Source organism: Poecilia reticulata, chromosome 2 (assembly GCF_904066995.2).
Source record: "Poecilia reticulata chromosome 2, P_reticulata-male-v2, whole genome shotgun sequence".
In the NCBI taxonomy this organism is placed as follows: domain Eukaryota; kingdom Metazoa; phylum Chordata; class Actinopteri; order Cyprinodontiformes; family Poeciliidae; genus Poecilia; species Poecilia reticulata.
Window position 1 is genome coordinate 39,473,533 of NC_088831.1, and position 14,405 is coordinate 39,487,937.

Below are 14,405 nucleotides of genomic sequence, written 5' to 3' on the forward strand. Positions count from 1 at the left end.
AATAAGCACAATTAAAGTTGCACATAAATAAGCTTGTTCACATAAGTCATTAAACGGGATACATTATGCAAAATGCACATTTTTGTACTTCCATTTGTGTTCCTACTGCTTCTAAAAACAGCTTGAAAACCCCTAAAAAAGTTCATATTTTTTGGTGTCTGGCAAACGAGTCGTTTAAAAACCTCCAGAGTGTAACGTCACACAAATTAGCAGACACTGCCCCTCACCTAGCAACATCAATGAAGCCCAGCCCATAACCTAGCAACCCCAGTAAAGCCCAACCCGTCACCTAGCAACCCCAGAAACCCTAACCCCAACCCTTCTGGGTGTCTTTCACCGCAAACAATAAGAATCATTCTACTTCAGTACCTTGTTGTAATATATGAGGTGTTGACATCTTACCTCGCTACCTTGCCTAACTGGAACCCTGCTGAAAATCCAGAAGGCCCATCAAACATTAAACACTGATTTCAAAACAAATTTCAAATCTTAATGCTGTGTCTGCAAATGCTGCCAGCTCTAGAGTCCATATCACCATGACAGGTTTTTGTGACACGACAAACACTTCTTCTTTGCTTCTGGGGAATGAAAATAATTGATTTTCTCCTCTTTTTCGCAGCAGGAGTCTGGAGCCCAGTCAGACAGAACTTAAAGCACTGATGGGAATAAAATACAAATCATACAAATTTGGAATCTAGTGGTGCTTAACAGGCAGCAACCACAGCATTGCATGAACTTAACATCATTCTAGCACCCTTGTGGAGAACGAATAAAGCATTACAAGAACAACAAGTAGGCTAATCAAAAAAGTTCAATTATTAAAACCAGGAAACAGTGCTGCACCTAATAACTTTTTGATTGATTACAGAGTTTCATTTGACCATCATGGCTCAATTAACTGTCTAGTGGTAAACACACTTGTCCCTGAAACCTGTAATGCAGAAACATAAGGAACCTAAGCGACCATTATAAAATCAGAGATGAATCTTACTGAAAAGAGGGTAGCGGTCGCTAGAGGCTGTGAATTAAATCGGTCTCAAGTTCTTGAGCTGATTACTAATAAACACTGTAGCAAATACCAAACATCATCTAAAGTGCCTGCGAGGTGCTGTGGCGTGACTGCAGAGGCTCAGAGGATTTCCATCCTTTTCTGCTCCAGCAAGATAGCCACAGACACAATGACGCAAAGAGGAAGCTGGACTTTACACAACACACGCTCTGAACAGATGTCCAGTGGAGCATTTCCTCAGAGACGCACTCCCAACATCTCAAGAACAGATCTGCCATCTGTTCTGGCTCCCAAATTAATTATATATCCATCTTGTTTTTAGATTCTTTTGGTGTTTTTAACTTAAAAAGTAAAGCTATAAATCATACAGCATAAAATAAAACATCTTGGCATCTTAATAGTAGAGGTATACCCAGCTCTATTCTGGCAGCGAGGCGTGAGTGTTCAGAATGAAAGTCATGTCAATTTCTTAATCAGTTTTGTGTGATTGTAAAAGATTAGTATCTTTTACAACTGTCAAACTTATTTCTGCAATAAAGACAGTGAAGATGTCATATTGTCTTTATTGAAGATGTCTATATTGCAGACATCATCTTGTCAAGACAAGAAACCCTTGTTTTTATTTAAAGGTGCTTCTATCAATCCAAATATGTCGCCTGTGACCTCAAACTGAACTAATTATCTGTGTATTCATAGATTGGACGAAAATACATCAGCAAACGGTATTATTTTACTGCAGTCATCAGCTGTTTGAAGATAAAAGGAACAGCTGAACTGAAAGTTCAACTATCTTAGTCCCAAAAGGGGATATTTTCTTTTTCTACTGTTAAACTTAACATTCCACAAGGATCTACGCTGTTATGTAAATAATTTACTATATGTTTTAAAGATGATTGTGGCAGCTTAGTGCTGTCCTGAAATAAAAAAGTACCTCACCTCCTTCAAGATAAGTTATCTGAAAGACTTTACAATGTACACAGCGTCTTTGCCTCAAGGCAAAAACTGTGTTCAAAATGTTCTCTCTCTCTCTCATCATATTATGTTCACTTTAAAGTGTATTGGGTTAGGCTCCCATTTTTCCTTTGTAGACACTACTATAGTTATGTAACACTTCATGATCACATGGTAAATATTCCCAGTGATATATCACACAGTCATACTGCAATTATATACAGTTTTAATATTAAAATCTTAACTTACATGTTCTGTTTAATTATTTACTAATTATTATTCACTCACAAAAGCACAGACTACAACTTTACCAACATCACAAACATTTAATATATAAAAATTCTAAATCAAAATTCATAATGAGAGCATGGCACATGCTAGCAAAATAAAATATGTGGTATAATGGTCACATTAATTAATTCTTTTAGTATTTTCATCATGAGCAGACAACGTTTTAGAACTTTCCTGTCATGGTTTTACTTTTTCCTGCCACAGCCGCGCTGCTCCCATCCCTGTTATCTGCTGATTACAGATGGTCTTCACCTGTGCTGCTCTCTATATAAACACCTGCTATTCACTCACTGGTCATGTTGCTCTGACTGTGGTTTGTGTGACAGTGACAAATAGCTATAGGTGGATTTAAGTTATCATCTTTTATTAATAATCTTAAATGTGCTTTCAGGGGACAAAGTATGAAGATTGTGCTCATTTTAGCACCTGCAATATGATGGTAAGCCATCTGCTAATTGTGTTTAATTGACCAATTCAAACCTTTGTCATCATCAGTTTTAATCAGATGTTTTTTTTCTATGTGATTTTTATTTTTAATGTAGACTTGATTTCAAAATTGAAATTCTAACTTTTATTCTGTAACTTTGTTAGCTAATCAACATTTCAAATATTTTGAAGACAACCAACCACAAGCCATCTCTTCATTTTATTGGAGAAGTTTAAAAAAAATCTCTGGAGATTAAAGGTTTCCAGCTATGTTGAGGTTCTTTTTTTAAATGTAAAAAAACCCCTCGTGATCAAGGGCTTTATTGATGTCGGTATGTATTTTTTTTTCCTGTCTAGTGGAGTTTGAACTTGCTCATACAGAAGGGGTGATATCCAGGAGGTACACTTTCATATGTGCTGATTTATCATCAGTGTTGCTGTTGGAGGGGTAGAAATGTACGGTGCAGCTGGTTGCTGAAAACCCAAAGAATAAATACTGTTGACCAAAATCAGACTGTTTTCCAAATGTTTTCTTTTTCTTGTGCTTGAATTTACACAGCAACAAAATAAGTGCTTGAAGTTTCCTGTTAAATGTTGTATTTAAGACAGATGCTGGCCTACATATGCCTATGGCCTACACTTTATTAATAAGCCAGCCATATTGTATACTGAATAAAATAAAGTTTCTTATTGGCCAGTTTCTTGGTACTCTCCTCAAAAACAGGAAGAGGTTTGAAATTGTAATGAGACAAAAAAAAAAATTTGGCAGAACATTAATTAGTAAAGATGATATGCTGCAAGTGAGTTGACTGTCTCTAAAACCTCAGCCAAACGTGCATTGAAAAAATTTACCAAGATAAAAATAAGAACCATTAAAAATTACGTTTTTGACGTTTAGGACAGTTTTGTGTAGCATGATATGCGTCAATCAATGAGGCAAAATTAAAGTGTAAAAAAAGCATAATTCATTATTGCGATATAACTTGGAATGTTGTTGGGAAGCACATTAATGCATGAATGTCATTTTAACTGGCGAGTGTACGAACGCACAGCTTTGAAAGATTTTTGTTGAGGAATATGAAAGAAACAGCCTCTGAACAATCTGTCTACACAAAGCTTACGTAATAAAAATGAAAAATAAATTCACCTCAGTATGCTGAATGCTATAAGTGGCTCATATAGAAGGGCTTTCCAAGCTTTGAAAAATTTAGCTAATAGTTATTTAACCATTTGTGTGCCACAGTGGTCATCTGACAATTAAGTATTGAAGGGGGGAAAAGGGAACATTTTACATTCTCAATAATGCATGTTTGCAAGCACACAAAGATCTATCCAAAGTTACACATAAACTTCACATTCATAATGGGATCTAAAGTCTTTCTAAATCTAATTTCTCCATAGTTACACTCATGTTAAATGTGTTTTCATGTTAACACTATAAAATGCTAGACAGATATTAACAGACATAAAGTAGTTTTACTGAAGCTTGATCTCAAACTCTTCTCAACCACATAGCTTACAGAGAGGAAGATGTGCGCTGCATCCAACCTTTCACTGTTTTGTTGATGCTGTTCTTTTGTGCATTCGTTTCATGTCAGTCACCCCTCCATGTGTGACTGAAAAGTCTAGCAGAAAACGAAAGAAAATTTAGCCTATGAAACAAATTGGACCAGAAGAAGAGACTGGTCTATTGATCGTCTCACCAGACAGCTCTTTGAAAGGTTAGCATCAATAAATTCTCTTTTTTGGACCTTAGAAGCCTGTCATGATTCCCACCTTTGACAAAATCTAAAATTACTCACAGTAGGAAAAATGATTACTAATGGACTAATGGACAAAGAAAGGCAACCTTTCACTCCCATGACTCATTTGATGGAAGTTAGATTTTTTTTCTTTGTAACACTCAACAACCAGAACATGACCAAAGAACTTTACAGTTAAACTAAAAGCTCAACAATAAAACAGCATCAAAACAACTAATATAGATCACTTCCATTTCCTGAAATTTGGGAGCTGCTGCAGCTAAATCATAATATGTGTATCATCACACAGGGAAGAGCAGCAAAAAGTGGACAGGTGTATCAGGCTGCAATAGTTCAGAGAGTTGGGGTGAGGCAAGGTCATGGAGCGACTTAAAGACAAAAAAATAGACTAAACTTCTGAGTACCCACTGCAGCATTTTGTACTCTCTGGAGACAGGTGATGGACGAAGTACTGACCCCTGCATGAAGTGCATTACAGTAACCCAGCTAAGTGGTAGCAAATGCTTGGATTACTCTTAAAGTGCTGCTTGGCTTTATTTTTGCCAGCTGCCTCAACACATCAATTGATTTTGAAACATCACTTCATTAAAACACAAGTACAACTGGAGTTCTGGACTAATGTGCATGAATGCAAATATGTTTGAAAATACCATTTCCTTTGATTTGTTTTGCCAACATTCTGTTCCAACATTTGCAAGGATGAATTAAAAATTGGACGTGATCTGGATAGAAACCCATGACGAAGGTGGACAAAAAATGTATATTGAAGGTAATAAAATAACTTAAAATAACTTAATAACGTAAGAAAAAAAAACCAAAGTAGTCAGTAGATGTACATGGAAAAAACAAAACTCAGTTGCTCTTTGTGTCAGGTGGACACAGGTGTCCCATGTCTTTCATTCTCTGACTACAACTTGTGATGAAATAATAAAATATCCAGTGCTGCACGAAGTTGTTTCCCCATTAAAAGTTTTCTATTGTTTTTGCTTTTTGTGGCATAGTTGGATGTTTCACATAAGAAAACATTTTTTAAGTCAAAGATAAGCTCAGTTAAAAAAAAGTCATTTTGTTTCTTTTCTGTTGTTTAATTGCTTTAGTTCAGGGCATTGTGTGATTTACTGTTTACACAAATCTGTCTATAAATGGGTTATTTGAATGTGACACAGATGAAAACAATACATGAGATCTGTGCGCAATGAGAAGTATGTAAATATTTTCACAACACTGTAGTGTTAGAGTATTTTGTCTAACAGTACCTTACTTACCTGTTTGATTTGCATTTCTCCTCCTTGAATCTTTAAGCAGCAGTAGTAGAGTTTCAATAACGTATGTACTTGTTTTTACTGCAGGAGAATGCTGCTCTGCTGCTCTTGTCTTTCTGCTCAGCTCCACAGGAGGAAACGTGTTTCTTGAACAAACTGAATAACCTTTATTTTAACCAGAATCCATTGAGTAGGCCCACTGTCTCAACACCTACTCAAAAGCACATGCAAAACATAGAATATCTTTAAAGAGAAAATACCTTTGGGACTAGAAGAAGGACTAGAAATCCTGCCAGATTGCTTTCTTATGCCAAGAAAAATCATATTTAGCCACATAATCATGTCTTTCAGCTTTTCATAACATGTCAGCATGTTGGCCAGGTTCTTACTCTGTGCCTCGACAGCAATTGTCACACACATCTCAAATGCAGTGCAATGGAAGAATAAATCTCTTACTTCCTTTCGTTCTGCTGCTGCAGTAGCAGCAGAAAATTCAAGGATACTTTTTGGCAGACATGACGGTGTCTCAGGCAGGACATTTTTGAAACGTAGGACAGTGTATTCACATGCTGTAGATTTGTATTTATTTAATAGTGCATAGTGAAGTGACCTAACGTTTGCATGTTTTACATTGTACTTTATAGATATGAATTATATTATTTTATTATATTAACATAAAAAAATTACACCTGCTGTTATGGTTACAGCTTCTCAAGAAGACATAGGCAAATTCTCAGGGCGCCATCTGTCCAGGGGGCGGCATAAAAGAGACAGGTAGAAGTAGAAAGATTCAGTAAATTTACTCAAAGATGTGCTAGAGACCAAAATATTCATACTTTTGTCTTGGGTTTCCAGTGTGGCATGCATTGATGCCTGAGTATGGAGCTGCAAACCTAATGTGCTCTTAGCCGCCTAATGTACGCCTCTTTTATGAGCTTTTTCTTTTTTGAATGTTGATGGTTTGTTTTTTTTTTCAAAGGAAAAAAACTATTGTGAGCTACAAACTTAAAAATCACAGTTGAAAATCTTGATTAAAACAATATTCTAATGCCAACAGATTAAAGTTATGTTGTATATTTTGTGTATCACTGGGTCTGAGTTGAATAGGACTGAACCTGTGTGCCTCAGGGTAATGAATGTTGTTGGGTTGTTGACATGCCTGGGCAACTTTGTGCAAAGGTTGAGAGATTAGAGTCTCTGAAAGGGATTATACTCTTCAGTCTCCCTGGAAGAGTTAATGCCAGAGAGAGAGAGAGAGAAGAGGCATTTCTGGCAGATCTTTTTTTTTTCCATTTTGGGTTTTAAACGCTCTTCCTGGTACTCTCAGGGATGTTGGAGTGTATGTGATAGTTTGGCCAAAGAGCGTAATGGGGTTTGTGAACTTGTGGTGTTTTTGCCTGAGAATGTTAAATTGAGAATGTTGACCTCTTGCTACAGACCAATTTTATTTACTGTGAAACTAGAGAGCCCAGATGTAGATCAGACCAGTCTCATTACTTTCCTTTTTCTGACTGATTTAGTAAGTAATGAACATCTATTCATACGGAGCAGAGGTTTCAGATGAACTCAGTGAGCTTCTTAATGCATTTTTCCTTGTTGCAGATGATGTGATTCTGTTGCTTTTATCAAACTGAAACATACTGCATGCTCTGGTGGAGTTGGCAGCCAAGTGTGAAACAGCTAGAGTAAGAATTAGCTCCTCCAAGTCTGTGGCACCCAGCTGGAACAGGCAAAAACTGCCAAATCTAAAGCTGGATGTGAGCTACTGCTAGAAGTGGGAAAAATCTTTGGGTCTTAAAAGAATTTAGTTCTTAAATAGTTGGATTCCAAGTCGGTAAACTTATTTCTTCCTAAATGTGCTTTGAGAAAATGAAGAAAAAAAGTATTGCACAAGAGAAATATGCTACAGTAAATTTGCTCTAGTCTTTCTAAAATTTTAATTACCATTTTAAAAGAAGGCAACTGAAAGATCCTTTAACAATATTGCCACAGTTCTTGTCAATAACATACACACATCTTACATTCATGGAGCCGTTTCTTTATATGCTGACGATCAAGTTGTTGTTGAGGTGGACTGCGACCCTTCTTCACAAATCTCCCGTTTCAGAAGGAGATAAGCTCTCGATAGGTCAGTTTTAATCTTAAATGCTTAAATTACTGACAGTTTCTCTAGCACACCTGAATCAGATGAATTGCTCATTACCAGGTCTTTGTTTAGCTGAAAAACAGCCTGATGAGGGAATTCAGGAATTTGATTCAGGCATTTTGGACAAGAGATGTGGTTAAAAATTGTAAGATGGTAGCTCTTGAGGACTGGTTGAGCCCCCCTGCTCTACTTTGTCCAGAGGCAAGGCAAGTGTTTTTGCATATCATCATTCAAACACTGGGTAATACACACAAGGTGCTTCAAAAAAAACAAAACAAAAACAACAAGAGACAGGGTGACACTAGAGAGGAACTCCTCACAACTGGATGTAGCCCAGATGACCCAGGCTCAGTATGAGCTACCATCTGCTGCAGCCAGCTGGGGGTTCAGAAAACTGGAATGAGACGGAGGCAAAGTTGGAAGCACTGGAGCGCACGCAGATTTAATTGGAAAGTAAAACACAGTGAAAACAAAGTTAATGGCAGCAATTATTGCACATATAAATGGAGTGTAAACACAGGAAAAGTTGTCAATATGTCATTCAGTGGCCTTAAACTTCACGAGTGGAAAAAAAAATAAAATAAGACACCCTGTGGACACCACTTTTTCTAACATATTTTAAGCAATTGTATTTAGCAATGCAAAGAAATGAAAGTAACTTAGTCTTAAAAATGGACTTGCAGTCTAAATAGCAAAAACTTGTTTGGTAAAAGTTAGGATCTGTGTTTTGCTTCTCAAACAATAACCACAGAAGCTTAAACCTGGCCACACGTTTAAAATCTTTATTGACTGTATTCCTGACTTCTGCTTGCACCAAACTGTAAAGCAGATCTTACAAATATCAAATGGCCAAAAACTGATTTACTTAGCCAAAGCTATTCTGGCTTAATAGGACTTCTCTGAATTAATCTGCCTACACAGATCAAATGAGCAAATTCCTGATTTATCTAATCTCTTTTTAAGATGTATTTACATAAGCAGGAGTTTTCCTTCCCTTCAATTTAAGTTATAATTGTTTGGTTAATATTAACATTGTGATTACTGGATATTCCTTGATTCCATTTATTTTGGCTCTCATCCTATTTCTTAGTTCCTTCCACTCAATTAAATTCATGCAAAACCTCAGAGCATCAGAACTGAACCATGGAGGAATGGATGGACTAATGAATCAGATTTTTTTTTCAGTCGACATGGATGGCTGGCCCATATAGGTTACTAATCTGGGGACCCCATAGCACCAGAATGCCCAACAGCAGGGCTGTTAAATTCCTGGCCACAATAGCTGGGTTCTGCATTCATGGATGTGTTCCTGCCCCAACCCCTCCTGATCTTCAGGTCTGGATTGAATAAGACTACCTATGCATTGCTGCAAACCATGTCCACTGTTTTATAGGTAAAGTGTTCCCTGATAGCTTTGTCTTCTTTGAGTGAGATTATTCAGCTTTTGGATTTAAAGTGACAAAAAGTCCTAAAAAAAGCTCATTCTGGAAAGAGCTCAAAAGGCAGAACTTAGCGGACTAAAGTCTGATCATCTATGAAGGATTTGGGGCAAAAAAGAATAAAATATGAATATGTTTTTTATAGCCCATATATCTGGAATGCATATATATATATATATATATATATATATATATATAGAGAGAGAGAGAGAGAGAGAGAGAGAGAGAGAGGTGTATATTTATAGATTGACATATATATATAGATATACATACACATATATATATATATATATATATATATATATATATATATATATATATATACGGAAGCGCATTGCTATCATGCAGAGAAAAAAAAATTACGTATCTTGTTAAAACGTGATATATATCTTGTTAAAACGTGATACGTATCTATAACATTTTCTGTTCAGATTTCTTTTTTTTATCAGTACACTTGCTGAACAACGGCAACGGCTGTTCGTAACCAAGCAACCGAAATCAACAGAAGGCTAGATAGTGGCAAAAGACAAAACTAGATCCTGTTAAGCATTCTTCAAAATAAATGACTTCCTCTCTCCAAAATAAATAATAAATAAAGCTTTGAATTTTATTATTTTTCACGTCACCTTTTTGTAATTATGTACAACCAAGTTAAATTAGGTAAATAATAATCATGTAAATTATACTTAACATATGACTTGACATATGACTGTGTAAATAAGTGTTGCCCTACAACAAATTGGCGACCTGTCCAGGGTGACCCTGCCTCTCACCCAGAATGTTAGCTGGAGAGGCACCAGCAACCTCCCGACCCCACTACGGATGGATGGATGGATGGATGGATGGATGGATGGATGGATGGATGGATGGATGGATGGATGGATGGATGGATGGATGGATGGATGGATGGATGGATGGATGGATGGATGGATGGATGTAAATAAGTAACTAATCATGGAAATTATATTTAACATATAAATGTTAAGAAATCATTTGTTCTGCTTTAAAAACTAACATACATCGACACTTCAAATCTGGAGTAGATTATTCTACGCCAATGGCAGAATATTTCAAACCTAGTTTGTGATTTGTGAAACCTTTATCTGAATTGTGAAACTTCAAAAATGATAGATTTAAAAACCTTTTTGTATCTGGAATGCATTAGAAATGAACTATCACATTTACAATATTTGCTATTATTTTAGCCTTCTGTTTCCTTTAATTTTTTTGTCCTAGAGCACCTGCCTTTCTGTTTGGCTTACAGGGATGCATTTTAACTTGAGAGGAAGTCTTTTATTTTGAAGAATGCTTAACAGGATCTAGTTTTGTCTTATGCCACTATCTAGCCTTCTGTTGATTTCAGTTGCTTGGTTACGAACAGCCGTTGCCGTTGTTCAGCAAGTGTACTGATTAAAAAAAAGAAAAAAAGAAATCTGAACAGAAAATGTTGAGCAAATGCATCTGAGCCTCCGTTATAATCGCTCTTTAGCCATTTCCCGAATCAGAAGCTACAATCGGAAGCCAACTTCAGCTTCGTTCCAGACAGTCAGGAATGCCGCCACAGCTAAAGGACCGAATTGACGTTTCCTTCTGTGCAGGCTCGTTCTATTTAGGATCCTGCTCAGAGTAGCATGCTATTAATGGTTTTAACCACAGTGCAAAGCAGCATCCGTATCCGTGTAGACCAAACATGAAGGGAAACCTGACCAATTTCTGTTAGCCACTGTAATAGCCTAGCATAATATCGCCACTTCCTGGACGTAAAATTATCACGTTTATACAAGATAGGTATCACGTTCTAACAAGATAACTATCACGTTTATACAAGATACGTATCACGTTTTAACAAGATAACTATCACGTTTTAACAAGATACGTATCACGTTTTAAACGTATCACGTTTTAACAAGATACGTAACACGTTTTAACAAGATAAGTATCACGTTTTAACAAGATAAGTATCACGTTTTAACAAGATACGTATCACGTTTTAACAAGATACGTATCACGTTTTAACAAGATACGTAACACGTTTTAACAAGATAAGTATCACGTTTTAACAAGATCCGTATCACGTTTTAACAAGATAAGTATCACGTTCATACAAGATACGTATCACGTTTTAACAAGATACGTATCACGTTTTAACAAGATACGTATCACGTTTTAACAAGATAAGTATCATGTTTTAACAAGATACGTATCATACGTATCACGTTTTAACAAGATACGTATCACGTTTTAACAAGATACGTATCACGTTTTAACAAGATAAGTATCACGTTTTAACAAGATAAGTATCACGTTTTAACAAGATACGTATCACGTTTTAACAAGATATGTATCACGTTTTAACAGGATACGTATCACGCTTTAACAAGATACGTATCACGCTTTAACAAGATGCGTATCACGCTTTAACAAGATACGTATCACGCTTTAACAAGATACGTATCACGTTTTAACAAGATACGTATCACGTTTCAACAAGATACATAACATGTTTTAACAAGATACGTAACACGTTATAACATGATAGTGCTCGAAAAAAATTTTTTCTGCGTGATAGCAATGCGCTTTCGTAGGTTATGCCCAAAAACATTGCCCAGAATTGCATCCCCTGTCGCGGGAGCGCGCATCGCTCTAAGCTCTAATAAAGAGTTAAGAGTGAAATAACTTTTCTACATAACCAGAATAGTTCCATGAACTGCTGATATACGTTTTATATCAATATGATATTATTTGAGGATAATAGAGAGGGGATGCATATTGTGCCAGGCTGGAAATCCATATTGCCAAAAAATGCATCCCTCTGCTAATTGGGGGAAATAAAGAGCTGAAATGATTTCACATTTTCTACGTAATGACACTTGTTCTCTGAGCTAATGCTATAAGTTTCATATCAACAGGATGGATGCAAATATTTTCAGGCTCATAAATTAAAAGGCATTCCCTCCTACATTAACAGACTAGAAAGTTAAGCATGATATAAAATGTTCTACATAATGGGCCTCTGTTTTGTAATGCTTTTAAGCTACAGTATTATGGTATCAAAAGACTAAGCAGAGAATTTCAAACCATTTGCGGAGAACGTTTACAACAGACACGGGCTGAAAAAAGTTTGACTCATTATATCTCAATAAAGGTGTAAAAACCCAAGGGCGGAGCTATAGGGGGGCTGGGGGTGCAGCTGCCCCCCGGCCTGGGCCGGATGGGGGCCCGGGTCGGGAGGTGCAAGGGAGGGAGGAATGGTTTCAAGTCGCTTAAATGTCTGATTATAGACAGAGAAAGTGTGCCCTTGCCTGTTGAGAAAGGTGTATTTAATGTTAAAGTCAACAGTTTCAGTTTCGCTCCCCGTTAGGGGCCCGGTAATTGGCCCTGCCCCCTGGCCCGACGCAGACTTGTTCCACTAGTGTAAAAACCGTATTTATTTCAAGTAATTTGCAAAATAAAACCCACCGTTTTAGAGATTACATGGCTAAGAAATGTGATAATGTTATAAATATCTTTAAAATTTTCTCTTCGGTCATATTTCAGTCCATTTTCTCATCAATATGCGAGAGCTTAGAGCGATGCGTGCTCCCGCGACAGGGGATGCAATTTTGGGCAGGTATGCGTTTCTGGGGATAACACCGGACCCGATGCGCTCACGCTCCAGCCAGTCCCAATGAAGTGAACTGCCTGGGTACACAAACGCTTTCCTGGTGCATATTTTTTTTTCTTTAATGTTTTTTTTTTTTTTTGCGTGGAAAAAGACTGATACAATTTTTGGGCCCAACGTATTTATTTATTTATTTTTTTGTGCGCACGGAACCTTATTTTTGATCGCCTAATTATGGACTTTTTGTTGGACAATTATTAATAATGAAATATTTCCTTTTGTTATGATTCATAGGCAGTGGCGCCAAAAACGGTTATGCACTGTATGCAACGCATACAGTGGGGCGCTGAACAAGAGGTAATGCCAGAATTAATAATAAAATAATTAAGACTTTGTGGTATTCTCATTTAGTGACGTAATTAAAGCAGTTTTGCTTCCACTCCTATGCCACTAGAGGCAGTAGTAGGCCTGAAAAGGTGCATCTAGGAGTAGATTTAGAAGTACACAGGAAGCTACGGAACTTGTTAAAAACTGTGAGCTGTGTTGAAGTAAATAAAAGACAGAAGTTCAAATACATGCTGAGAGTGAAACTCCTTAAAGATGAAGCTATATCCCAGATTTCAAAAGAAAATAAAAACGGGAGACCGCAGATAATGTAGGAAATAGCGCCCCCCTTCAATTACGGAGTGCATTGGTCCCATTTCAAAATAACTGTCAGTGTGAGACTGACAGTGGTCTGTCCCCGACCTTTTCTATTTACTGCAGCAAAGTCCTTCTCAAACAACAAGGTAATGGTGGGTAACCATGGCAACCAATGACAATTTAAAAGCCCGCCTACTCTTTCTGCGGTCAGCAACCGCCGTGTTAATAAAAAAAATCTGTCAGAGTAGCCCACTCTGAATATCAAACACAACTGTGATGTCACAATGTGACATCACAATACAACTCCAAAGGCAGAATTCTGACATCACTAGCGATTATATAAGCTCGTCACATCCATCTACCTTCATCACAACCTGTTAGCAGCCGTTGTTGATAGTTTCTTGTGAGAAGTTACTTAGCAGTACATAGTAGGATTTTCAACTTTGAAAAGTTAAAATGGAGTCCAACCACAGTACAATCAAAGAAGTAGCATCCGACAACATCATCGAGAGGGAAGTACAGCCACCCAAGCCAGCCAAGCGCAAGAAGAAGAAGATGTCATTTACAGCCTGGTGGGCGCTGCATGGATCTGAGGAGCTTAAGATGTCAACAATAAATGTGGAACAGCAGGACTCTTCATTGGTGCTTGAAAATAGATCGAGCACCAAAGCACTGCAAAAAGTAGATCAAAAAGGGGATGGACAGCTACGCAAGAGTAAGTCCAACAAGAACCACCAGGTACCACTTAAAACCTGTTCGGAGGAAGACATCCCCTCTGACCAAGAGTCCATTGCTGGAGAGCAGGACACAGTCGACACAACAGAGAAAGAACAGCCCTCTAAGTCTGAGGAACAGCCACCAAAGAGGAGACGTAA